This window comes from Gadus morhua, chromosome 20, assembly GCF_902167405.1.
Source record: "Gadus morhua chromosome 20, gadMor3.0, whole genome shotgun sequence".
Taxonomy (NCBI): domain Eukaryota; kingdom Metazoa; phylum Chordata; class Actinopteri; order Gadiformes; family Gadidae; genus Gadus; species Gadus morhua.
In genome coordinates, this window is record NC_044067.1 from 24,629,574 (window position 1) to 24,656,401 (window position 26,828).

A 26,828-nucleotide genomic window follows, 5' to 3' on the forward strand; every position below is an offset into this window, starting at 1 on the left:
TAGCCCCAAACGCGTTTTCCCTTGGTATAGCGCCACCTAGTGTTCGGCGTGTCTGGATTTTGTCGTCTGCGTAGTCCGAAGAGATCTGGATCTAGTCATGCAATTCGCGTGTCGGCACCATTTACGGTTTGGGCTGTGGTCCCACTTTTAGGGGGGTAAGAATAACTAGAACTGCAAGCAGTTATGCAGGGGTCCAAGGAGTGTGCATTTCGCCGGCACAACGCGACAAGAAATGTGCGTTTCGCCGGCACAACGCGAAGCATGTGTTCAAAACGCTACCCTGAACCTGTGGATACAAAGGATTTGACTGTGGTAGGAGTAGCAGGAGTCAGTGTAGCGTTTTCGCGGCGAAATTTTGTAGAAGATATACAATTTCCTCGTTTATTGCGCCCCCTAATGGCGAATTTTTCCGATTTTTTTATCGAACGACGTTAAGGTTAATACCAACATGTGTGTAAAATGTGGACTCGATCCGATGTCTAATTTTGGATTTCATTGGATTTTTGATATTCCACGTCTAATTTAGCTAATAAACCAATATTCAAAACGCTACCGTTTCGTCGTCAAAGGTCGCATCAAAAAAGTGTTTCATGCATTATTTGCGTGTGCGTCTGATGATGTCGTGTGCAAAGTTTGGTGTTGATTGGTCGAGAAATGTGGGAGGAGTAGTGAAAAAACAGTTTTGCGGTTTTCGCGATTTTGCGAAAAATATTCCTAGACGCAAATGGGCGTGGCCTATGCCAAAAGATGAGGCAGACTCCAGTGAATCTGTGTGTCTAACTCTTCTGACTGTGGGAGGTTCGGTGTGGGAGTTATAGCCCCAAACAAGTTTTCTTTGGTATAGCGCCACCTAGTGGCCGGCATGTCTGGATTTTGTCGTCTGCCGTCACCTCACGGACCTGGATCTAGTCATGTAATTGGCTTGTGTGCACCATTTACGGTTTGGGCTGTAGTACCACTTCTAACGAAGGAAGTATAATAAAAATCCTTACAAAAACAATAGGGATCCAACCTGTTGGCTTGGACCCCTAATAACTAGAACTGCAAGCAGTTATGCAGGGGTCCAAGAAGTGTGCATTTCGCCGGCACAACGCGACAAGAAATGTGCATTTCGCCGGCACAACGCGAAGCAAGTATTCAAAACGCTACCGTGAACAACATGTGGATACAAAGGTTTTGACTGTGGGAGCTTCGGTGTGGGAGTTAAAGCCCAAAACGCGTTTTCAGAACATTCCATTGGCCAAATAGGAGATAGACAATGTCGTTGTTTTTTGGCGCCGCCCTGTGGCGAAATTTTTAATTTTCCAAAGACAATTTTCCTTTGCCAAATAACTCCCGCCCACATTAATAATTCTTGGCCATATTTTCTATATAGACTCGGGTTTGCCCCTTGATGGTTTCCCTTGAGTTTGAAGAACATTCCTTTGGCCAATTAGAAGATATACAATTTCCTCGTTTATTGCGCCCCCTAATGGCGAAATTATCCAAAATTTTTATCGTACGACATTAAGGTTGGCACCAACATGTGTGTACAATTTGGACTCGTTCCGATGTCTAATTTTGGATCTCTTTGGATTTTTGATTTTCCACGTCTAATTTAGCTCATAAACCAATATTCAAAACGCTACCGTTTCGTCGTCGAAGGTCGGATCAAAAAACTGTCTCAGGATTCCTTTGCGTGTGCGTCTGAAGATGTCGTGTGCAAAGTTTGGTGTCGATTGGTCAAGAAATGTGGGAGGAGTAGGGAAAAAACAGTTTTGCGGTTTTCGCGATTTTGCGAAAAAAAATTATGGACGCAAATGGGCGTGGCCTATGCCAAAAGATGCAGCAGACTCCAGTGAATCTGTGTGTACAAGGTTTTGAATGGGGGAGGTTCGGTGTGGGAGTTATAGCCCCAAACGCGTATTCCTTGGTATAGCGCCACCTAGTGTTCGGCGTGTCTGGATTTTGTCGTCTGCGTACACATCACAGACCTGGATCTAGTCATGCAATTGGCGTGTCGGCACCATTTACGGTTTGGGGTGTGGTACCACTTCTAGCTGGGAATAATAATAAAAAGAAAAATCCTTACAAAAACAATAGGGATCCAACCTGTTGGCTTGGACCCCTAATAATAGGAATAATAATCCTTACAAAAACAATAGGGATCCAACCTGTTGGCTTGGACCCCTAATAAATGAAAACTTGCAGGGCCTGGACAAGCTTACACTGCATATCTACAGACCTACCCACCGCTGCTGGTAACTACCCATATACAGTTGATTGATTAAAATAAATAAAACACGCGCACGTGAGGCTGGTTAGGGGCCGCTTCTGCCCTCTGGTGGCTGCTGAGGGGACCTCAACCGAGCACACTTAGGATTTGGCTGTGCAAAGCGGATACGGACAGCAGCATATGTGGTGCCGCGGTAATATCAATGGATGAATATAGATAACAGTGGCGGCTGGTGATCAGAGAAATGTTGGCGGGGCACAGTAATACACAGGGGGTCTGAGGTCGTCGTCGTCATTACCCCCCATATTGTTTTTTTTAATTTAATAGATTTGATTTGGTGTATTCTGATGCATTCTTGGGATGGCCACTTTTACCTACTGTTCATTCAGATTCATAGACTACAACCCCTCCTCCCCCTGCCCTAACCATAACCCCGCCCCCCCCCTGCCCTAACCATAACCCCGCCCCCTGCCCTAACGCTGCACCGAGCACACTTAGGATTTTGCTGTGCAAAGCCGCTACGGCCAGCAGCATATGTGATGCCCAACTCCACATCTCGGGGGGGGGGGAGGTCGCACGGACTCGGGCTTGGCACCGTTGGAAAGCCGCTCCTCCCTTTGGGGGGGGGGGGGGTGCGTCTGCCTCCCGTTTCTCTAGCACCTTCCTGTCAAAACATATTCACCGAAAACGGCCTTCAAAAAAAAAACCCACCTCTTTCCGAAAACCCACTATCCTAACGGCCTGATTCCACCGGACGCGTTACGGCAACGTTACGGCTGCGGCACGTCTTTGCCGCGGTCACCGCAGCAGATAGGTTCCACCGTAATCAATGAGACCATTTCCACCGGGTGCGGCTGCGGAACGTCTCAGCAGCGTCCCAGAAGCGGCTCGCCGTGCCTCAGCGCTATCATTTCGTAGCATTCCTATTTTTGCCGCAAGAAGTTGCTGAACCGCGTCAATTTCAACAGAGAAGATCGAGCAGGCCAGGAAGTGAAAAAGTAAAAGCCATAGAGCAAAATAAAACACAATACTCAGCTCATGTAGCCTATCACAACGTCAATTATGTACCAAATCATCCTTTTTATAAGGGCAATGGCCGGAAGGACAAAGCGTGGCATATAATTGCAGTAGTTTTGGGAGTGGAAGGTGAGTACAATAGGTTTAGGATTATCGCGTGATCTCGTGATCTCGCGTGAATACGGCTGCCGCTGCGCTGCCGTAACGCGCCCGGTGGAAATGCAAGCAGGGCAAAGTCGCGGCCAAGACGTGCCGCGGCCAAGACGTGCCGCAGCCGTAACGCTGCCGTAACGCGTCCGGTGGAATCCCCGGGTAACCCTAACCCTAACCTTGACCTCCCCTTGGCCCTAATCCTAACGACACCCCTGGCCCTAACCCCAACCCCCTCCCTCATCTAGCCTTTACCCTAACCCCGCCCCCCCTGGTCCTTAACCTAACCCCTCCCACCCCTGACCCTTAACCTAACCCCTCCCACCCCTGACCCTAACCCCAACCCCTCCCTTCCTACCCCCCCAAAAAGACCACCCTACATGATCCCTATCCCAGCCCCCGCCCCCCCACAAAGGATCCCCTCTTTTTTATTTTCCTTACCATGTGTGTGTTGTTTTTCATTCTGCCCCCCCGCCATTTTGGTCCGAGTTCTTTCTTAATTCTCGGCCTAATTTGCAGCTGTTTGGGTTTTGTGCTCCGCTGGTCTGCTTCGTGTTGTATTTATACTAATTATCGTCACACATTGGTATCTTGGTGACCTCTAAAACCGCTGCTATTTAATGATTTGTCACGGCACTGCCTACGGAGGCCGCCATTTTAGATCGCAAATACCAGTGTTGTATAGTAGCGAAGTAGAAATACTTCGTTACTGTACTTAAGTAGTTTTTTTGGATATTTGTACTTTACTTTACTACTGATATTTCTCTGTACTTTTACTTTTACTTCGCTACATTTTGCGAAGAAAACGGATACTTTTACTCCGCTACATTTCCCTTGAAACCTTCGTTACTCGTTACAAAATCAACTCATCTTTAGAAAAAAAAAATGAATCATGAGAGATATGAGAATAACGTTGGGGACTGTGGTAGAACACAGAATGCGAGCCTGTTTGGCGAATCAGCTGTCCCAGCGCACGTTCGCAAAGCCCCCTTGCTTAGTTACTGTTGCTACGTCGATCAAAACTCCTACGACTGTCAACACACAAATGCATGGCTAGGACGAGGGCAAGGGCTATCAAAATTCTACTATTTGTATCAGGCTGGTTTGTAAACGCAGTATTACAACACTATCTTATACACTTCAATACGCTGTATATGTGCCATTTTTGCTACAAAGCTAATTTAAATACCCTTTTTGGGCAGGGACTTAAGTTTTCCGAAAATCCGCGATCCTGGATGACACCAAAATCAATATTAAGTAACGTGTACCAGCGCACACACACACACGCACACGCACGCACACACACGCACGTACACACACGCACAGACACACACACACACTTTCGGTGCTGTTTTAATAATGATAAATAATTAATTTAATTTGTATAGCACACTTTAACACTGCAAGGAGGTTTGAGTGTCCTTGATTTAAAATGAGCGGTGAGGAGGTCCTGGAGGTAGGTTGGACCAGAAGTGTTTATGGCCTTGTGGAGTTTTGCCTATTGTGTTTGTGTTAGTTGAAATAAACTCCATTATTCTCAAAATTCTGACCCTTTGCTTTTTTATTAACAGCAGTTACTTGTACTTTTACTTTCAGTACTTAAGTACATTTAATATCAGAAAAGTACTTTTGATACTTAAGTACAGTAAAGATCAGATACTTTAATACTTTTACTTAAGTACTATTCTAAAAGGTGACTTTTACTTTTACTTAAGTAATTTTCCAGTAAGGTATCTGTACTTTTACTTAAGTATGGCTTTTGAGTACTTTATACACCACTGGCAAATACTATTATGGTTTGGTGTCACTTAGCACCACCTGTTGGTGACCCAGATTGTGGCCAGCACCACGGCTCTCCATGCTTCATCTCCTGGATGTTTGTTGGTATTGCAACGTACAAAAATAACAATATTTATATCTTTTTATTACGGTTTAATTCGACCTTACGATCGGCCCCCCTTCCTTTACCACTTTATTATTCACTCTCCCGGCTCCCCATTGACCCTTCCCTCGGCTCCTCCTCTTATCCAGGCCCCTATTATCATTTGATTTCATTAGCTTTTTATCTTTTATCACCATCCCGTGTCCCCCATTCCCCTGCCACCTTCTCCTTCATCCCCCATCCCCTACTTACCTGCTGCTTCCTCTTCCCCATTGTATACAGTGGGGCAAAAAAGTATTTAGTCAGCCACCAATTCTGCAAGTTCTCCCACTTAAAAAGATGAGAGGCCTGTAATTTTTATCATAGGTATACCTCAGCTATGACAGACGAAATGAAAAAAATAATCTAGGAAATCACATTGTCTGATTTTTAAAGAATTTATTTGCAAATTATGGTGGAAAATAAGTATTTGGTCAATAACAAAAGGTCAAGTCAAGTCAAAGTTTATTTATATAGCACGTTTTAAAACAACAGTAGTTGACCAAAGTGCTGTACACAAATACAATATAAAAAACAAAACAAAGAACAAGAAGGCTTAATATAGCATATTAGCAACAACAATGAATAAAATAAAATAAAATCTTAATCTGTATTAAAAGCCAATCTAAAAAAGTGAGTCTTTAGTTGCGTTTTGAACTGGTCTATAGACTGGGCAGATCTCAGACTCAGGGGGAGACTGTTCCAAAGATTAGGAGCAGCCACAGCGAAGGCTCTGTCGCCTTTTGTTTTTTGTCTGCACCTGGGTACATCCAGCAGCATCTGCTGAGCTGATCGAATTTCTCTAGATGGAGCATGGATGCAGACCAGCTCTGACATATATTTAGGTGCCAGCCCATGTAGAGATTTAAAAGTAAACAATAGAATTTTGAATTTAATTCTAAAAACCACAGGAAGCCAGTGGAGAGAGGCCAGGACAGGGGTAATGTGGTCATATCGCCTTTTTCCAGTGAGGAGACGTGCAGCAGCATTTTGGACCAGTTGCAGGCGACGGAGCAGACATTGGTCCACACCAAAGTATAAAGAATTACAGTAGTCTAGACGGGACATTATGAATAGGTGAATGACTCTTTCAAAGTCCTTTGGTGGGAGATACGGCTTTACTTTCGCTAGGAGTCGCAGCTGGAAGAAGCTTGTCTTCACGACTGAGCTTATTTGCTTGTTAAATTTAAAACCAGTCGAAAATAACTCTGAGGTTTCTGACAGAAGGGCGGCTGTAGGAGGCAAGGGGACCAAGAACACTGTCGATGTCATCCAGCAGTTCGGATTTGCCAAAAACAATTATTTCGGTTATATTATTGTTTAGTGATAGGAAGTTAAGTTCCAACCAGGTTTTCACATCTTTCAGACAGTTTGACAATGCATTTGTTGATTCTTTGTTTGAATTTAACGGCAGGTATATTTGTAGATGAAATGACGAAATGTTGTGTTTTTTAAAAATGGAACCTAGGGGCAGCAGATATAGCGCAAAAAGAATTGGAGATAAAATCGAGCCTTGGGGGACCCCACAGACTAGCGGGGCTGCAGCTGAGGAGTACTGACCTAGATGAACAGAGAAGGTTCTCTTTGACTGATATGACTTGAACCATTTTAGGACATTTCCAGTAATACCAACACAAAGTTCAAGGCGGGATAAAAGAATCTGGTGGTCGACTGTGTCAAAGGCAGCAGTCAAGTCTAAAAGCACAAGCGCAGCAGAGCTCCCCGAGTCAATAGTTGGGGAGCAAAAGGTAATCTCAATACTTTGTTACATGCCCTTTGTTGGCAATAAGGGAGGTCAAACGTTTTCTGTAAGTTTTTACAAGGTTTTCACACACTGCTGCTGGTATTTTGGCCCATTCCTCCATGCAGATCTCCTCTAGAGCAGTGATGTTTTTGGACCTTCGCTGGGCAACACAGACTTTCAACTCCCTCCAAAGATTTTCTATGGGGTTGAGATCTGGAGACTGGCTAGGCCACTCCAGGACCTTGAAATGCTTCTTACGAAGCCACTCCTTCGTTGCCCGGGCGGTGTGTTTGGGGTCATTGTCATGCTGAAAGACCCAGCCACGTTTCATCTTCAGTGCCTTTGCTGATGGAAGGAGGTTTTCACTCAAAATCTCACGATACATGGCCCCATTCATTCTTTCCGTCACACGGATCAGACGTCCCGGTCCCTTGGCAGAAAAACAGCCCCAAAGCATGATGTTTCCACCCCCATGCTTCACTGTAGGTATGGTGTTCTTTGGATGCAACTCAGCATTCTTTCTCCTCCAAACACGACGAGTTGAGTTTTTACCAAAAAGTTATATTTTGGTTTCATCTGACCATATGACATTCTCCTAATCCTGTTCTGGATCATCCAAATGCTCTCTAGCAAACTTCAAACGGGCCCGGACATGCACTGGCTTTAGCAGTGGGACACGTCTGGCACTGCAGGATTTGAGTCCCTGGCGGCGTAGTGTGTTATTGATGGTAGCCTTTGTTACTTTGGTCCCAGCTCTCTGGAGGTCATTCACTAGGTCCCCCCATGTGGTTCTGGGATTTCTGTTCACCGTTCTTGTGATCATTTTGACCCCACAGGGTGAGATCTTGCGTGGAGCCCCAGATCGAGGGAGATTATCAGTGGTCTTGTATGTCTTCCATTTCCTAATAATTACTCCCACAGTTGATTTCTTCACACCAAGCTGCTTACCTATTGCAGATTCAGACTTCCCAGCAGGTCTGGTGCAGGTCTACAATTGTGTTTCTGGTGTCCTTTGACAGCTCTTTGGTCTTGGCCATAGTGGAGTTTGGAGTGTGACTGTTTCAGGTTGTGGACAGGTGTCTTTTATACTGATAAGGCGTTCAAACAGGTGCCATTAATACAGGTAACGAGTGGAGGACAGAGGAGCCTCTTAAAGTAGAAGTTACAGGTCTGTGACAGCCAGAAATCTTGCTGGTTTGTAGGTGACCAAATACTTATTTTCCACCATAATTTGCAAATAAATTCTTAAAAAAATCAGACAATGTGATTTTCTGGATTTTTTTTTTTCATTTTGTCTCTCATAGCTGAGGTATACCTATGAAAAAAAAAAAAATACAGGCCTCTCATCTTTTTAAGTGGGAGAACTTGCACAATTGGTGGCTGACTAAATACTTTTTTGCCCCACTGTATATGTTACTTTAGTTGTATTTATAATGTAAATAAGGATGCTAATAATGAAGCCCCCCATTGGATGCCTCTGCCCCAGACGTCAACTTTCCCCTCCCTCCTACGTGTTTGTATATAAGTATTTGTTTTCGTGTGTTCTCGTTTGTGCTTTGTAACCGCGGCTTGCTTGGATTCTCTACTATACGGTCTGTTTCTATTGCTAATCAATTGAACCTGATGAAGTCAGTATTCTGACGAAACGTTGTACTCTGCTCACAGCAGCCTAATTTCCAAATAAATAAGGATATTGGCTGGATCGCACTTGTCTCATTCTCCGCTAGATACCTTACAGTTTAGCTTAGCATCTTTCCGCTATCGTTCGAGTTCCTGCACCACTCAGAGAGAACCATGCATCCCAACGACCTCCTAGCTAACGGTGAGTGGACTCTGGTCCAACGGGGACGCCGAAGACGGGCTCCTCGGGACCCCCACTACCCCCCACCGCTGATGGACTCCTACGCGTGGGTTGCACCTGCCCCGGAGGCCCGTTTCCATCACTTTGACAACAGACATGAACGCCTCTGGGCTCCACGCCATCCGTCACCCAGGCGATGGGAGCAACACGCGAGACCCGGTAGGGACTGGTCTCCCTACGGGCCTGCCCGTTACCATCACCACGAGGGCTGGTCTGAGGCCTACAGACCGGCCTACTCGCCTCCTCGCTGACCGGCCTACTCGCCTCCTCGCCGACCGGCCTACTCGCCTCCTCGCCGGGAGACGCAGAGGCCTCCCTATCGCCGCGCACCTGAGACGCGTCGGGCTCCTCGCCGCCCTGCTTGGGCTCCGGGCCCCCCGCCAGACCCCGGGGGACACGGCCACAGGTGGGGCCTCCACCTCCGCGTCCTGACCCGCGACCCCGAGACCGGCCCCGACCTCCACGACGCCCGGAACCTCCGCTGGCCACCGTGGCGGGCACTGGGTCTGCGCGTCCGCTTCCACCCAGAGAGGCGCCGCGCGCCCCGGCTCCTCAGCTCTCTGACGACCCGGACTTCAGTCTGAAGAACAGACTGATTCTGGCGGCCCTGAAGGCCTCTCACCACCTTGCCAACTCCGAAGGCCCTGAGCCCCTTCCCGTCGTCGCCAGACTCGCGGAGTCCCTGAGGGTCTCCATACGCCATGCTGTCCGCAACGCCACCACCGCGCAGCTGATCGACGGCAACGCACGCAACTGGGAACACACCACGATGCTGCTGCTCCGGGACCACTACAGGGCTGCCGTGGACGAGAAGGTGGGTGCTCTCCTCCTGCTTCTAGACCCCATCTGGCGTCCGAACTTCGCCGTGGCGCTGGCCTGGGCTCAACGCCACTTCGGGGAACGCCTGCGCCTGGAGACGGTGAACGCGCTGCGCTCTCGCCTCCGGGAGGAACTGGACACCCCGGTTCCTCCTCCCGTTCCTGGAGGTATTTCAAGCCAAGTTTATATCTTCTTAATTCTAGCGGCATCTCACCCATTTCTATTAGTCATGCTGCTATTGCAGTTATACAGAATGCTCCACAGCACACTCTTAAGGCTTTTGCTTGGACTATGTCTAATTTGTTTAACACTGAAAGAGCTGCTGATCCATAAACCATGCATCCATAATCAATTGCTGATCTCATCATTGCTCTGTAAATCATCATTGATTCTCTATCAGCCCCCCAGTCTGAACCCGCCACACACCTAAGGACATTATTTATTTTCCCACACTTCAAAGCTACCATCTCAATATGCTTTTTCCCTGTCATTCTTTCGTCCAACCACATTCATAGAAACTTAAAATACTTTCTGTGATGGCATCTTTTTCTTATTTCCAAACACCATGCACTAGTAGTTTTTTCTGTAGAAATTTTAAAACCCCAGTCATTGGCCCACTCAGTCACTTTCTCCAAAGCACCTTGAATTTGATTAAACAGATAGGGGAGGTTCCTCCCTCGCTTCCAGATAGCCCCATCATCTGCGAATAATGAGAAACCAAATCCTCTCCCCACTCTACTAAACATGCCATTCACTATTATATTAAAAAGAACCAGACTTCACGCTACCTTGAGGGGTTCCATTCTCCACCTCAAACTCATCTGATGGTTCACTTCCAATCCTCACTTGAATTGACCGGTTACATAAAAAAATCCTGATCCAGTTAAACATTCTCCCTCTGATTCCAGCATCATATAGTGCAATTTGTAACCCTTCCTTCCATAGCATGTCATATGCTTTTTCAATCTCGAGAAAGACCGCTACTACTGCTTCCTTATTTGCCATAGCTTTCTTATATATATTATATTCATATCTAAACTTAAAACGGCATCCATTGTCGACCTTCCCTGCCTAAATCCACTCTGATGAGTGGATTCTCCAGCTTATCCACAAGTCTATCCGTTATCATACGTTCCATTATTTTGCACAAGACAGAAGTCAAGGCAATTGGTCTATAGGAACTAGGGCTATCCGCTTGCTTTCCAGGTTTTACAATTGGAATAATCACAGCATGTTTCCATTCTTTAGGCAGACACCCACCCTCCCACACATTATTAATTAGGGCAAGCATTTCCTCCCCCATAAGGTCCCCGGACTGTTAAAATGATTTGACGTGACAGCCACCTATGTGTTAGTCTGGCCCATCTGTTGATTCCCTTACCCATTTTACGAGATTGACATGCCTGCCGTTATTACAGGTTTGCGCAGATAGTATAGTGCACCCTCTAGCTATTACTCCCATAAAGACTCGATCACTGATAAGTATGAACAGGATTTATTTAAATAACGACATGGGAATATTTTGCATGGTAAATCTTTGGCATGAGCCCCGTCACTGATCCAGGGTGACGTGCGGACTCGGCGTATCCTGCCAGGACTAACAGGGGCGAAGCCTTCCCCTGGACAAGTAGACTGAGGCCGACCTGGTGGTGGTGGGGTGGATGGAGGTGCGTCGAACGAAGACCTGAGCAGCAAAGACCTATGTTAGACTACTCTTTATAGAGCAGGTGTAGGCAGGTGATTGGTGGCCAGCCGCGCGTGATTTGAGTCCTCCTGGTAGAACTACCAGCAAGCTTAACATTTCTCCCATAAAGACTCGATCACTGATAAGTATGAACAGGATTTATTTAAATAACGACATGGGAATATTTTGCATGGTAAATCTTTGGCATGAGCCCCGTCACTGATCCAGGGTGACGTGCGGACTCGGCGTATCCTGCCAGGACTAGCAGGGGCGGAGCCTTCCCCAAAAGAGAGGACGTAGGCCTACGCCGGAAATAGGTGATAACTCGGCATGTCCTGCCGGGACTGGCAGGGGCGGAGCCGACCCCAAAAATAGAATAGCGAAAGGGGGTAATGAGACCATACATACCCGCGTAGAAGAAGTGGACAAGGATCTATACTGCTTCTGGAAGATAAAAGGCATACCCAATATACGACATATTAAGAGTCAATCATACATACCGTAAAACGATAAGCTTAAGACCGTCAGCGAGATCGATGAATCATGTAAAAGCAGTTGACTTAAAATACCTCAGCGAGATCAATTAAAATTTAGAGCACTCTGCAGCTGTTACGCAGCGAGCCACGAGTGCTTTCGTGCTGTACCAACTGCCGTGGTCGATTCACTCTCCGGGGTCGCTGCGTGACCCGAGTGCTTTCGCGTTGAACCACCGATGTGGTCAACAAACTCACGAGTGCCCTTGATGTGCCACCGACGTGGTCACGCACTCACCGGTGTTGCTGCAGCAAATATTGTGTACTTCCGTGTTCAACACCGACGTGGTCAACGAAATCACGAGTGCCCTTGCTGTGCCACCAACGTGGTCACGCACTCACCGGTGTTGCTGCAGCAAATATTGTGAACTTCCGTGTTGAACACCGACATGGTCAATGAACTCCGAGTGCCCTGCACTTGAGCTTTTGGTATTATGCCACCGACGTGGTAATTAAATTTGCATGTGCCTGAGTTGTGCCCACCGACGTGGTCAACGCACTACCATGGTTGCTGCAGCGAACATGAAGTTCTGTGTTGTACCGCACCGACGTGCGCAACGAACCCACGAGTGCTTGAGTTGTTCCCACCGACGTGGGCAACGCACTCACCGGATTTGCTGCAGCGAACGTAGAGTTCCGTGTTGTACCGCACCGACGTGCGCAACGAACTCACGAGTGCTTGAGTTGTTCCCACCGACGTGGGCAACGCACTCACCGGGTTTACTGCAGTCAAACCATGAGTACTAGATAACGTGCCACCGACGTGGTCATACTCACGAGTGCCCTTGATGTGCCACCGACGTGGTCACGCACTCACCGGGGTTGCCACTGCAACCTTGAGTTTTATTTTCCTATGTTACGCCACTTTCGTGACAGCGAACTCAAGAGTGTTTTCTAGATGATCCACCGACGTGGTCACACTCGCCGGGGTTGCTGCAGGTTAACCTGAGTTATGAAACCGAATTTTTCTTTATGAATTTAGTACCTGATAACCACCACCGCCGGTAGTTGCAAATAGTGTTGCTTTTGGCAATGAAAATTATGACTAAGAGTCGTCATCAACAAACCTTTATCGCGTGAGAAAAACGAGACTGGACGCAACGTGGATGCTGGGTGTGTGACAATAGCTGTGATTAAATGCATAGTACAATATAGTTGGCGAATAAAACAAGACAAAAAAGTGTTTTACAAAAATAAGACTGTTAAAATGTCTCTTCATTTTCGTTGACCTAAACTAGGCGATAAAGACTTATAACGTTATTTTGTTCAACTGGAACTTCAACTGTTCCAGACATAACATCGATTTTCAACCGTTTACCTTATTTAACAAAACTACGCACTTGTAACTTCGATAACATCTAAATGGAATTACGATAACACTGGAAAGAGTATGAATGTAACTAAAACTAATAAAAACTAAAATGACAGCTTGACACAAGACTAGACCAACACTAGAAAGGAAACAGGCCACCAAAAACAGCTATGGTTGCAAACGTGTAAAACCTGTCTTAACCGACGTTAGAGAGCATCGTGTGCGCTTGAAGAAAGAACCTTGAATTCGACCGGATGTAGGACGTCGAGTTCTGTGTTGTACCGCACAGACGTGTGCAACGAACTCACGACTAGTGCCTGAGTTGTGCCCCAGTTGTGCGTTGACGTGGTCAACGCACTCACCGGGGTTACTGCAGTCAACCATGAGTAATAGATAACGTGCCGCCGACGTGGTTATAGTCACGAGTGCCCGAGTTGTTACCGCTGCGCTTTGGTCAACGCACTCACCGGGGTCGCCGCTGCGAACCTTGAGTTTTATTTTTTCCATGATATGCCACCAACGTGACACCGAACTCAGAGTGTTTTCTAGATGATCCACCGACGTGGTCGAACTTGCCGGGGTTGCTGCAGGTTAACCTTGAGTTATATAGCCGAATTTTGCTTTATGAGTTTAGTACCTGATAACCACCACCACCAGTAGTTGCAAATAGTGTTGCTTTTGACACCGAAAATTATGACTAAATGTCGTCATCAACAAACCTTTATTGCGGGAGGAAAACAATGCTGGTCATATGACAATAACTATCATTAAATACGTAGTGCAATGTTGTTGGCGAATACAAACGAGACTGAAAGTGTTTTACAAAATAAGACTGCTAAAATGTCTTCATTTCCGTTGACCTAAACTAGGCGATAAACTGTAATAACGTTTTGTCCAAACGGAACCTCAACTGTTTAAGACATAACAACATCAATTTTCGACCGTTTACCTTATTTAACAAATCTACGCACTTGTATCTTTGATAATACCTAAACGGAATTTCAATATGTTGCATATTCTTGAAGAAAGTTGTCCAATCCCGGGATTCTTTTGACTGACTTCATTTATTATAAAGTCGGCATGTTTCGGTATGGTAACTGAAGCTTAACGCAGGGAATTGTATCTAACGCGTGTGAGAGGAAAGTACCGTGATCTACGTCAAGCCCCCGGGCTTAGGCCCGGGGTGGCTCTCTGCCGTCTACCTATTGATCTCTGGCCTCTCGAGTTCGAAACCACCCGCTAGAGAGGACGTCAAGTGGGCGTGGCCTAGTGGGCGTGGCCGGGGTGACGTAAAGGCTTCGGCTCCTTCTGTGGTGGAGCAGCCTTCAATAAGGTCTTGCTCCCCTTGTGGCTATGTGAGAGAAATGCAGCTTCTTAAAATACTTATCACATATCACTAGAAAGAGTATGAACGTGTCTAAACTAATAAAAACAAAAGTGACACCTTGACACAAAGACTAAAACTAGAATGGAAACAGGCCGCCAAAAACAGCTGTAGTAGCAAACGTGATAAACCTGCCTTAACCGACGTTAGAGCATCGTGTGCGCTTGAAGGAAGAACCATGAATTCGACCGGATGTAGGATTCGTAAGCTGTGGAAGACCGCCTTCCCAGCCGTTAGATAGACGCGACCGGCAACCCTTGTTCAGCGGCTGTGGTTGCCGCTCCAATCCGGAAGGAGTGGCCAATGTAGAGGGGAGATGGTGGGCCGCACCCTTCTACCACCGTCGCGAGATTGACTCTGAACCACCCTTTAGTCATTGGCAGGCTGCAAATAAACAGGTGATTCGGGGACGTGCGTTGCCGAAGCTTGAGATAAAGGAACATGGAAGCGTAAGGACAGAGAGTTGTTGATTCTTGAAATGATAATAGTAACAGCTGCTCCTAGGCTATCGCTTTTAGATGAAAAATGCCTTGCAGAGAAGGTGACATCAGCGAAAGTCAGGCCCCGTGTAGGGGAAAAAGTCTGAGTAGGAGACGTGTACGCATTTGCGCATAAACCCAAGAACGCATAAACCCGAGAACGCCTAAACCCGTAGAACGCATGAACCCGTAGAACGCATGAACCCGTAGAACACATGAACCCGTAGAACACATGAACCCGTAGAACGCTGTGAGAAACACTGACTCGAGTAATATGTTAAAATAAGGATGAAAACTCCCAGAGAGAGCACGCTAATCTATTCAAAATATCGATTGAGTTGGAGTGGCCAACACACATAAATAATTGTAATACACCAAAATTGTTAACTGACATACATGGCTAAACAAGCAAATGAAAAATTAAATACCCCGTGTAGGGGAAAAAGTCTGAGTAGGAGACGTGTACGCATGGACGCATGGACGCATGAACGCATGAACCCGAGAACGCATGAACCCGTAGAACTGTGAGAAAACACCGTCTCGAGTAATATGTTAAAATAAGGATGAAATCTCCCAGCTCTGAGAGAGCACACTAATCTTTTTGAAATATCGAGTGAGTTGGAGTGGCCTACACACGTAAATAATTGTAATAGGCCTACACCAACATTGTTAACTGTCATAAACGAGCAAATGAAAAATTAAATACCAACGTGACTGAAGCTATTAACAATAAGACTATAAATAATATATAAAATGATACCGTAATGTACCTGTTCTTTGTCTTTGGATCTTTTGATAAATTGAACGATATGTGAATCGCATTGCGAGCAGAGGAACGTGAGAGTTAGTGAGCAGCAGCTGAACCAATCTAAAAGGCCCTTCGTCAATAAAAACCTTTTAGTAATAATCAGTTACCACAGTGCCTAAAACCCATCAACTTCATTCATGTTAAAGTGAAGGAAAAAACCTCAGACACAAGGAGTTAACCGAACAGTGCACGGTATAAAGATAATTATGAACCTTTGATTGCGAACGTAGAGTTCTGTGTTGTACCACACCGACGTGTGCAACGAACTCAACGAATTCAACCGGATGTAAAATCCGTATGCTGTGGAAGACCACCTTCCCAGCCGTTTTGACGCTGCTTTGTTATCGCAAAACATGGTTATACGTTAACGCCGCCATGCTTTGCCCCACAGAACGCTAGCTGCTACGATAGGGTAAAGCTCGAACAGCGCAGACGACTCTGACCCTAGGGCGAACGTACCAGCTTCGACTGGCCATCCCTCAGCAACCATTGCCCTTGGAAGAAACCCCCTAACCCAACCGAGGGTTAGGGGGGCGAGCCGCATCCTGAAGCTGGACTGGTAGAGCTGTGAGAGAAAATACGCTGCGGGGGCTAACGCGGGGACTGCAGTAGCCATGGTAGCAGGGCACGTGCCAGGTGCGTAGCCTGTGAAGGCGGAGGAAGCCGAGCCTGATGGTTGCTGGAAGTAGAAAGGCGCCGTGGCGACCGACGACAGCGGGTTGGGGGCCTGGACCCGTCCGGGAGTTCCGCATGGCGTTTCGACGGCGTCCATCCTGGCGCCAATGCTTTGCACCAACTCGGCGAGGGTTTGTAGAACCAGGCGGATGTCCGTGTTGGGAACGTGTTGGTGGTGTTGTTGAGGATACCGGGGACCGAAAAGAACGGCTTTCTGCGCTCGCTTGCCGGGACCAGAAGTAGTAGGCCGACCAGCACGAATCCGAAGTTATGACCTCTTGGTGTGTATTAACCGACGTAGCAACTAAGCGACGAGATATGCGAGATAATCAGAAGCGCAGTAAAGCAGCAGCATGCGTCGAACGAAGACCTGAGCAGCAAAGACATATGTTAGACTACTCTTTATAGAGCAGGTGTAGGCAGGTGATTGGTGATTGGCGGCCAGCCGCGCGTGATTTGAGTCCTCCTGGTAGAACTACCAGCAAGCTTAACATGTGTCAAAACAACAAATGTATCAAAGGGTTAGTAGTATGTAGTGGAGTAGGGATAAGTGTTTGTAATAACGCCGCATAAAATAACGCCGTTAGGTAACGCCGTTATTTCTTCAGTAACGGGGTAATCTGACTAATTACTGTTTCCGTCGTTACAACGCCGTTACCATTACTGTACATTAAATGCGGTGCATTATTATGAATTGATTGAATAAACTGCGTCCTCCGAACGCACCCCTGGCTCCACACACAAACTGCTAGTGAGGAGACCGGGTGGGTTAACAACGAGATAAGCGATTATGATTGGCTAAGGCAGAGTCATGTTTCACGGTAGCCATTTTAGGCCATAAGGTGAACCAGGAAAAAGTGGCTAGAAAGTGATTTTCGTTCCCACGTCTGGGCACTACTCTTTTTCTGCATTTTTGCATAGACAATGCCATTGTGGAGATCAGATTAAAAGTTCTCCGCAAAATATCCTGCAGTTTTTTTTTAAGAGCCATAAATGTTTGAAAATAGGAATTACAAAAAAACAAATCTTATACAGCTGTTTTTTCTTGTAAATGTATTTACATTCATTCTGGAAACAGAATCTCTCCCACAAATTGACATTCATACATATACGTAACATTTGAGACAAGTATTTTAGCATTAATATACTTTCATTTGAATTTAAACCATGAAATGTACAAAAAAAAATGAGAAAAACGCTTCAAAATAAGTGAATAGCAACCTGTACAATTGAACATACACATGGTACATTTTGCTTAACAATGATGTTTTATGCATTACAAATTTCAGTAGATACTGTGTTATAAGAGGAAGTAAAAAAATAAATAAAATAAAGAACGCTTTGGCCCAAAATGGATGACATCAATCAAAATATCGAATAATGCCGAAAAAAGGATAATACAACAAAAACTGCATTACAGTTCAGAATCTGTACACAATATGGTATAAAACAATATTTACCTGAACAAAACAATGTGTTGATGTCACAGCAGGTCTTAAGTATTTTTAATACATTTTTTTATTATTTTGTCTTAGCTTTGCACATTGTTAAAGCCATATCTCAGGAATTCTTTGATACATTTTCCTCAAATTTGGCAAACTCAAACTATGATTAGTATAATTTTTTTAAGGTCAAGTGCACTGTAACCTCACATTTTATTTTTAAAGTATTTAACATAAGTAACAAAAAAAAAAGAAATAGCAAAATACTTTTTTATCAGAGAACTAACACTGATTAAGTGTGACTGCGTATTCTGAGCAAGGAGACATTGTTAATCTCTTAGCTATCACTATCATCAGAGCCATCTTCCCATGTGCTTTTATCCTCTTTTTCCATGGAAATATTGGCACAATTTTGGCACCGACACAAATCAGTACAGGATAGCCTTGCAGACATACAGGAACATCTTCCTGTCTCACATTTGCTCTGCTTGCAGCTGCAGTGGACTACCTTTAACACACTCTCAGGGGCAGGATTTGTAGTCATCCATGTAACTTTTAACTCCCCATCCTCAATGTGCCATCCATTGCCATTGGGTGAAGGGGCAGACATTATACCTTTGAGAGAATGTCTCATTATTGCAGCCTGGTAGTTTGCCCTTTTGCAGTGTTGGTGCAGGGCATCACTTGTAGGGGGCATTGAGAGTTCCGGAAAAGCTGATGATGCCATGCAGAATGCTCTGTACCTTGCATCGTTGACATTTTCTGCAGATGATTGGCCATACAGGTGGCACACATATTTGCTCAGCACATCAAATGTTGACTGGTCCAATTCAAAACTGCTTCCCAGATGTGTAAAGGCAGACAGGTATTCTTCCTTTTCGCAAGCAACCGAAAACGTCTTTCTTTTCCCCTTGCCATGAAAGGCGCTTGTGGAGTCGCAACCTGAGAAGGTATGAATTCCAATAAGTGCCAAACACACACCGTTTCCGAGGGCTGTTGACACCTTAACAAGGTCAATGATTCTTGTCCTGTTGCCAACTCCCGTGAAGAAAAACAAGCTACATGGAAGATCTCTCTGCAGACTTAAAGCAATAACTGCCACATCTGTATCAGGTAGGGGTGCAACGGATCACAAAGCTCACGGTTCGGATCGGGTCACGGTTTTTGAGTCACGGGTCGGATCATTTTCGGATCAACAACAACAATAAAGATAACAAGACAAATGTGACTTTAAATAAAATCTTCAACTGTGTAAAAACAAAGTAAAGTGAAAAATTAGGTAATAATCCTGCTTCCTTTAAGCATGGTCAATATTTAAAAAATGTGCAATCTGAGGCATTATTCCTTCTTCTTTTTATCATGGATAGGATAGTAAATAATCCCTAACCCTGGATTTACAATTCAGGATGTCTGCATTGCCTGGGGAGAGTTTAGAGTCTACACTCTCCAAAGGCAATTCAGACATCCTTATCTTCTTTTTTTTAGTTTGGTAGCGAAATACAGTTTCTGTGGTGTTTTATTTGGCATTTTGTAAATCCATTGATTTCGGTTGGGAGACTCATTGCTCATTGCAAGGGGGGGTTTAGTCTTTTCGCTCGGTTCTAGCCCTACTGTTGATACGGCGAACCGAGCGAAAAGAATTGTCCGGAATTGTCCTCTAAACATGCGCTGATCACGTCAACTCACAACTCACGTCAAGATCACTTGCGTCCCGAACCGTGATGGTTGATCCGTACGGATCACGGGAAACCCGTGAACCGTTGCACCACTAGTATCAGGGCTCTTAATGATGACTGTTTCATGTTCCTGTGCAGCATGATGTGCATGTAAGAACACCCTTGTGTCACATTACTCATGATCACATTCAAGATCCTTAACAGCAATTACAGTTTGTGAACCATCTGATACTTTCAAGCAGTGACACAGTTCTCCATGTGCTATGTACACAGTCAATTCTTTGCCCACAACAGTTAGATCAGCATCTTTCCACACATCAAAGAGGAATTCAGACAGTGCCGCTTTGTTTGTTCCATCAGATAGAAACTTGGTGTCTTCTGGGTCCTTCCATAAATTTGCACCTGTTGTGTGCCACCAACAGCTCTACGTGACCGTTCTACATTTTTAATTCTAATTTCAGGATACTGGTCTATCACAAAGTCTACCCTTTCACACTTGTACTGCAGAGCCAGCTTAACTAAGTACTGTAGTATGGTGTCAGCGAGCTCTCCAAAGGTGGGTGGTCTGGACTGAAGGGCTTGTATGACTGCCATGCCATCGAACAGAATAGCTCAATTTGGTGGGATTTTATCAAATAGGCAGTCCCCACCTTTAGCCTCTAATAAATCCATGAGAGCTGATTTGTTAGTTTTGGCAAGTGAACCATCCATACTGGCTAGAGCAGGGATGCCAGGGTGACGGCCCGACTGTATGTCACATCTGGCCCGCGGGTGATAAGGGGAGAATATATGTATTTTTTAAATTTTTATAAAAAAAAAAAAAAAAAAAATACTTTTTTTTTTTTTTTTTTTTGGGAATCCGTCAGTTGGTATGTTACTGCTGCTGGTCTGTTACGATTCAATAACTTTTCATCCCCCATTCTCCCTTCCATTTCGAAACGTGTTTAGAAAACACGCTTGTTTCATTAAAATTGATTAATTTATTAAGGCCGCCACCAGGGGGCGCCCCCAACACTTTTGCCGCCCTAGGCGATCGCCTAGTTCACCTATGCAAGCCTTCAATAAATAAAATACAATTTATTAACAGTTTACCCTTGTGTTATTTATCATTTATAAATGTAGGCTACTATTACATAGGCCTGCTTTAGGCTATGTAATTGTAGGCCTCATTGTGAGGCTATTTTGGGGCCAATGCAATTTATTTTCGATCGGTAGGCCTTCAAGCATAATTTAAAATAGCCTACCTATCCATGTGTTGAGTCAGTCTGGCCTTTTCAGGCCTTTTCAGTCCGATAGTGTAATCCGGCCCCCTGAGATCTCACTTCAAAAAAATCTGGCCCCCTGACCAATTTCACCCTGGCATCCCTGGGCTAGAGGATAGGAAACCGTTCCCAGTGAGTAGGATAGAATCTCCCTAAGGTCAATTTTTCTACTCTGGCCTATTATGAGCAGTCTGGAGAACAGCTTCTTGTCAGCCAGTAGAATCACATCCTTGCCCGCTGCAGATTTCTTCTTCGTCTGCCTGGTCACTAAAGGTTTTCAGTTGAAGCGCCTTGATGGGAGCGAATATGTCGACAGATTTTGACAAAAGTCGCTGGTCCATAAACTCTTTGACAGCATTTTCCCCTTTGTCTGGAGCTGCGAGCAAATCCTTCTTGATTTCTTCAACTGCTACTGTCCCAGAGCTAAGACACACAATACCTTCGTGGTGTGTGTCGAAAGAGTTCAGCATTGAATCTAGAGTGGAACTTATTCTAGTCACAGCCTTTTCATCAGCATTAATCTGTGTGCTGTCAAGGTCTTTCCGTTTCCGTTGTTCAGGAGATTTACCTGCCATTGACTCACATTGTCTTGTTATAGCAGCCCTTTCATTTTGTGATAATATCCAGCAATAAACTGCAGCTCGATTCTGTGTTATCCCTGTCCATCCACCTTTTGTCTTGGAATCTCGGTTGCATGTTTGCTCAATAGCCTGGTCACAGGCTATCGAGGCAAATCCATGGACACTTTGACGTTGGACAGTCCACTGGCCTTTAACGCTGAGGTCGTTGTGGCAAGAAGGATGTGTTACAGGCAAATTGACCATTTCCAGCCAGTATGCAGGTAGATACCTAGCATAGTTCACACGATCATAGGCAAAAAACATCGGCATCATCAATCGAACTGTTGACAGGTGGAGTTGCCAGTCAGATTCTCTTGTTGCTCTCACAAACAGAAGGAGTGTTTGAACCATATCGATGTATGAACTCAAATGTTTGGTTGACTGCACTTCTCCTTTCCACATATTCTGCATACTTACAACAGATTTTTTCGTTTTTTCATTAGCACCCAAAACTTAGATTGTTCCCTCTGGGAATGCACATTTTATCTCCTCAATAACATCCAAACACTCATGTCTCTCCACTGGTGGCAAAGAGTCCAGGAAGGTGTTTACTCTGGCGCGTTGCGGACACTCGTAAATAAGCTTGTGCGCCCTTATGCTGCGGTTATATTGATGACCACTGATCACCCCATTGATGGATCCTGGGGCAAACACTTCAGACTCAATGAGTATGTCTTGCAGTCCTGCATCTCCAAACCTTTTTCCTAGAATACCGAGGTAGGACATGCATGTGTGAAACTCGCCTAGTCTAATCACTAGACGCTTTGTCAAGTCTTCGTCTTTCCAACGGATTTGTTGAGCTTTGGCATATATAGCTTGGTCAAATACTAACACGATATGGTCCAGTTCATGCCGATCAGCAATTTGGACACTTCGCTTCAGAATTGTGTTTACCGTTGACATCTCTGTCGGTGAAGCCTCAATAACTGGAAGATAATGCAGTGCTGACTTTTGCAGAGCAGCATCTCCTTGAAGCAATGTATGGAAACCTGTCCAGCTTGGGACTGTGCATCGTTCAGCATCTATGTATTTTACAAAAACATATGCCAGTTCAGTTTGGGCTGCAGACACGGTGTTCAATCTGTAAGTTTCCGGCTGCAGTGGAATGCTATGATGATGAAACAAGTTCTGTGGCCCTTCTCTTTTAGACTGTTGGTAGTGTTCTACAGGAGTGCTAGGGGGTGCTTTGAATGAGGACACTCCTTTCTGTAGTGGTTGTCTGTTTGTTCTTGACGCAGGTTCAGCGACAGAACTTTGCAGCATAATGCCATTTGTATGGTGAGTAGTTCCACGACCTGACAGTGTCTCCTCCCCAAAGTCAATATTGTCCCACACCAGTATTGTAGGAGTCTTCTTTGAGAATCCAACCGGGATATTGTCTCTGCCCTCTAGTAGTTGTAGTTGGGCAAGGCTAGTGTCTAGACTGACAACTGTGTCCCATGAAGCACAATGCCCTAGTCCAGTTGTTTTCAAACCGAAAAAAACCCTGAAAGACGATAAATTCAAATCATCAGTCGTACTTCAACTGCAGAAGTAACATAACTAAATCAATTTTCAACCGTTTATCTTCGTGCAAACCATTTAGCAAATCTACACACTTGTATCTTCAATAATATCTAAACAGAATTTCGATATAATTTAAAATGTCTTCAGAATCACAGTTTTAGTTTCATACCGCTTCGTTTTCAGCTGTTTTCATTGAAGACGTCAGCCCATTCTGATACACCTACTTCTAGACATCGTAACTCATTCCTTTTTCAACCGTTTACCATCGTTCAAACCATTAAACAAATCTACACACTTGTATCTTCACTACTATCTAAACGGAATTTTGATAGCATTTATACTTTTTTCAGAATCACAGTTTTAGTTTCAAACCGGCGTAGTTTTCAGTTGCTTATAATAATTTAGGTCACCATAGCAACGCCGGTAAACAAACCCCGCCGAATAGTCGAATCTCTGGATTGAAAAGCCAGATCTGATTCGACTCAGAAAATTCAGAGTCGGGGACCCTGAATGAATCTGTAAACTGGCAGTTTACACAGATTAAGATGTTCAAATGTATTTAAAAAAGGTTAAGCTAAAACATGCTAAGATAAAGTTGTTAAATTGTGTTGTTTAAAAACGCACAAAGATGTTGTAATGTTTCAGAAATATGTTTAAAAAATATGTTAAAAAAATTGTTTCAAATGTTTAAAAATTATCATCGGAGATGTTTGAAATGTGTAAAATAATTAAAATAGCTTTCAAAACACAGGTATTTAGAAAAAAAATTGGGGGGGGGGGGGCTCAGCTGAATTTTTTTCTCTGAGGGGGGGCTCACTCTCTCACACTTTGAAAACCCCTGCCCTGGTCCACTCAGCAGTGACACAACTTGTGAGGAACCTGTTAAATGCCGAATACTCAGACCAAGATATAATGATTTGGGTGTCTGCCTCCGACCTTTAGATGCAAGATACATAATGTCTTGACAAACAGATATCACTTTTAGGTTTAAATATTCTGGAATATCAACATAACAGGCTAATGTTGTTTCCTCTGTTGCACCTACAATCCAAGCAATAACATTGTACAGTTCAAGTGGCACAACAGATTTTGCATCGGACACATTTAAATCAACTGATGTGGGTGGCCAGGGGCACGTCATACCGGGAGAGTCACACGTCATACCGGGAGAGTCACATAGTAGCTGCTTCAATATCGAGAGACGCCGAGATCGTTTAATGGCCTGTGGCATGTGCCACCGCGACCACTGACATACCATGGCATATGCCGTTCTGGAACGGTAACTGCCGTTCTGAAACGGTAACTACCGTTCTGAAACGGTAACTGCCGTCGCGACCACTGACATACCATGGCATATGCCGTTCTGGAACGGTAACTACCATTCTGAAACGGTAACTACCGTTCTGAAACGGTAACTGCCGTCGCGACCACTGACATACCATGGCATATGCCGTTCTGGAACGGTAACTGCCGTTCTGAAACGGTAACTACCGTTCTGAAACGCTAACTACCGTTCTGAAACGGTAACTACCGTTCTGAAACGGTAACTACCGTTCTGAAACGGTAATGCCATGGCATATGCCGTTCTGGAACGGTAACTACCGTTCTGAAACGGTAATGCCATGGCATATGCCTTTCTGGAACGGTAACTACCGTTCTGAAACGGTAACTGCCGTTCAGGTGGAACGGTAACTGCAGTTCCCAACAATGGTATGTGACACCAGCATAACTCCTCCGTATAATTTCAAGACAGGTATTGCCATAAATGTAAAGGTATATATATTTGGTATTTATTGACACAATATCACAACATAACGCCGTAAATAAAGGGATTTACACGTTTCTCTCGTCCGTGCTGTTGTAAGGATATTTCCGATCTGTTTGTTGTTGCTTTTGTAATGACAGATGCTTTTGAAAACAGCCGGACTTGCTCCGGTGACGGTAGTTATAGCCTAGCCTTCTAGGTGGCCATAGAGCTATAGTCTATTGCTTTGTTCCAATATCCATACTATCCGCAGTCATTATACATTATTTTAGTATGACTTATTTTTTATATAGTTTGAGTACGTAGTGCGTTGCCAGTTTCTACTGGCACCTACCGTTTTTCCGCTGGCATGCCACTCATGTAAAATGGTATTACCAGTTTTTATACTGGCACCTACCGTTTTTCCGCTGGCATGCCACTCATGGAAAATGGTAATTACCAGTTTCTACTGGCACCTACCGTTTTTCCGCTGCAATGCCACTCATGGAAAATGGTATTACCAGTTTCTACTGGCACCTACCGTTTTTCCGCTGGCATGCCACTCATGGAAAATGGTAATTACCAGTTTCTACTGGCACCTACCGTTTTTCCGCTGGCATGCCACTCATGGAAAATGGTATTACCAGTTTCTACTGGCACCTACCGTTTTTCCGCTGGCATGCCACTCATGGAAAATGGTAATTACCAGTTTCTACTGGCACCTACCGTTTTTCCGCTGGCATGCCACTCATGGAAAATGGTATTACCAGTTTCTACTGGCACCTACCGTTTTTCCGCTGGCATGCCACTCATGGAAAATGGTAATTACCAGTTTCTACTGGCACCTACCGTTTTTCCGCTGGCATGCCCCTCATGGAAAATGGTATTACCAGTTTCTACTGGCACCTACCGTTTTTCCGCTGGCATGCCACTCATGGAAAATGGTAATTACCAGTTTCTACTGGCACCTACCGTTTTTCCGCTGGCATGCCCCTCATGGAAAATGGTATTACCAGTTTCTACTGGCACCTACCGTTTTTCCGCTGGCATGCCACTCATGGAAAATGGTAATTACCAGTTTCTACTGGCACCTACCGTTTTTCCGCTGGCATGCCACTCATGGAAAATGGTAATTACCAGTTTCTACTGGCACCTACCGTTTGCCAGTAGATATTCCTTTCCTGTGGTATTTGCCCGTTCATACACACATACCACTCATGATTCACAGCTACACAATCATTCTTATAAAAACGGTAGGTGCCAGTAGAAACTGGTAATTACCATTTTCCATGAGTGGCATGCCAGCGGAAAAACGGTAGGTGCCAGTAGAAACTGGTAATACCATTTTCCATGAGTGGCATGCCAGCGGAAAAACGGTAGGTGCCAGTAGAAACTGGTAATACCATTTTACATGAGTGGCCTGCCAGCGGGAAAACGGTGGTTCCAGTAGGAAATGGAACTTCCGATTAACATAATTGGCTTGCCAGCGGAAAAACTTTTGGCCTGTATGCCATGATACCACTGGATCATGTCGATATAGAAAGGTTTATGACACTGGATCAGGGTTAAATGATAGGAACCTATAGGCCTACTTAAAATATTTGGTTAAACACCAATAAGAACAAATGCAAAACTTAATATTTGGCCTATTGAATAGTTATGAGCTGAAGCAGTCATACAGTAGGCTTTATTATAGGCTACGCTACTAGAACATCTTGATAAAACACGAGTGGAAAAATGGATGACTGTCTAGCCATAGCCTACAGTGCCACCCCTATAGGGACCTGGCTCTGGTGCACTAACCGGAAACTACGATCGCAACCGCAATAAACATCTCGCTTTGAACGGTGAACTCTTTACACATAGTAGTTATAAAGCTATTAAAACTACAAAATGACTCCATTAATGCAGGATACGTGGAAAATGCATGGACCTATTAAAGAAAATGCGCCGACGTTGGCTCAGCCTGGCTCCGC